This window comes from Buceros rhinoceros, unplaced genomic scaffold (assembly GCF_000710305.1).
Source record: "Buceros rhinoceros silvestris isolate BGI_N320 unplaced genomic scaffold, ASM71030v1 scaffold594, whole genome shotgun sequence".
NCBI classification, from domain to species: domain Eukaryota; kingdom Metazoa; phylum Chordata; class Aves; order Bucerotiformes; family Bucerotidae; genus Buceros; species Buceros rhinoceros.
In genome coordinates this window covers 39,750-41,747 of record NW_010406261.1, presented here as the reverse complement: position 1 = coordinate 41,747, position 1,998 = coordinate 39,750, and positions in this window count along the sequence as shown.

Below are 1,998 nucleotides of genomic sequence, written 5' to 3'. Positions count from 1 at the left end.
CCTGTCTTCAATGGAAGAGTTCAACTGACTATACTGGGACCCTAGACGCCTAGCGCATGTGTAGGGACCTGCGTTCAGATGGCTTCAGCTGTGAGCTGTCTCCTAGTTAATTCATCTGCCTAAACACAGACACTAGGTGCTATATGAGGAACCCTGGAGTACTCTGCCGGTCTCTCATCTGTCACTCCAGAAGAACAGAAATCTTCCACAGGTCCTTTGTCATGTCTGCCAGTCCCATGTAAATACCTTGTAGGGATGTTTTTGGCTCTCTCAACTATTAGTGAAGGTTTATGTTTAGGTAAATGACTCAAGTGCCCTTACTAGTTCTGGATGGTTGTGGGAGGCTAGAAATATGGAGCTCAAAACAACATCATTGCTGAGTCATTGCTGGGCAGGATGGATAGATAATGGAAAATCCCAGACAATATTTATCCTGCAGCAGATGCCAGTGGGATCATTGCAGGAGAACCCCGCTGGCTGCTGGCACAAGCTGTGTCAGCCCGGAGCTGCCTCTGTGCAGCTTGCCACCACTGGCTGCATTTCCCAGCATCATGGGGCTGTTGGGGTTTGGGGCTGTCCATGGTGCCTCATGACCACAGGGGACAGTGTGAGGCTCATTACTTGGGGCTCTGCACCCCGCAGGGCAGCAGTGCTGCCTGAGAGCTCTGAGCCACACTTACTCTGCCTGGGACACCCAAATACCAATTAGTGGGCAGACCTTTCACAGCAAATTGGGAGCTAACTGTAACTGATGCTCATTGTTAAATACCATGAGGCATACCAAGAAATCAGATGCATTAAAAGCTCTTTTCTGAGTGTTTAGTCTTTACAGTGGCTTTCTATTCCTAGCAGCTTTAATGTCCGCTACATGCCTGGTTGATTTTTAACAAATTAACTGGGAAAGAGGGTGGAATACCTGGCAGGGATACTTGTCCTTTCTCCAATCACTGTGGCATACAGCACAATTAATAACGTGCGCTGTGAAAGGTATTGGTGACCCAGAGTCACTCCCCTGCTTACAAAGGGTGTTACTGGAGGAATTCAACCTTTGTGCAGAGGCGGATCAGATGGTTTCTACCACTCTGGGTATTAACAGGTACGTGTCACTGCTTCACAGGCCATAGGAATCTGTTTGCTCAGGCATAAAACTTTGTTTGTGATGACACAGAAGCACTTCTTTGTGCCTAGTTAGGGCCCGGTATAAAACCCTCTGAACACACTGAACAACTTTCCCTTGCTTCTAATCAGCTTTGTGTCTGGTTTTACATAAATACACTATGAAGAGTGTTGAATTTTCAGGCTCTGAACAGGGACACTCTTAACTTTTCATTTTTCATGTTACTCGTGAAGATGCCCAGAAGCCTTTTGCTGGTCCAAATCCCTTCACGTCCTTAGCCTGGCTTTGCCCTCCTGTTCCTCCGTTCTTCCTACTCCTGCTGCTGGTGCCAGGCTGTGCACAATTCAAGCATATTTTCTGTAGCTGAAGGATGGGAACAATGCTTTGAAGGCATGTCACACTTCCAAAAGCTTTCGATGTTTTTTCAAGGCCACTGTGTGATCAGTTCACTTGAGGAAAAAAATATTTAAAAAATCATAGCACCTTCTGCATATTCCCAGGCTTCTGTCTTGAATGACAACATCCTTGTCAGAACAGCTGGAAAGATGGCAAAGCTATTTACTGAGTGTCATAAACTGATGCAGGCAGACCTTCAAAATTATGTTACAGAGATTAGTATTCAGGGCTGACTGAAAGGGTGTTTTCATCATCTCCAAAGAAGATGTCCTTACCTTCTCCTCGCTCTGCAGCAGAATATTCTCCATCTGTGAGTATTGATGTTAAGGGAGAGCATGTGTCTTGACTTTAAATCTGTGCTATTGCAGTCAAATGGACCAGAGAAGAACTGCAGATCCTCCCATTTCTTCCCAGGAATGAACACACCCACTGCTATAGGAAACACAAGTTTTGGGGGAGAAAGTCTATCCTCAACAGCACACTCT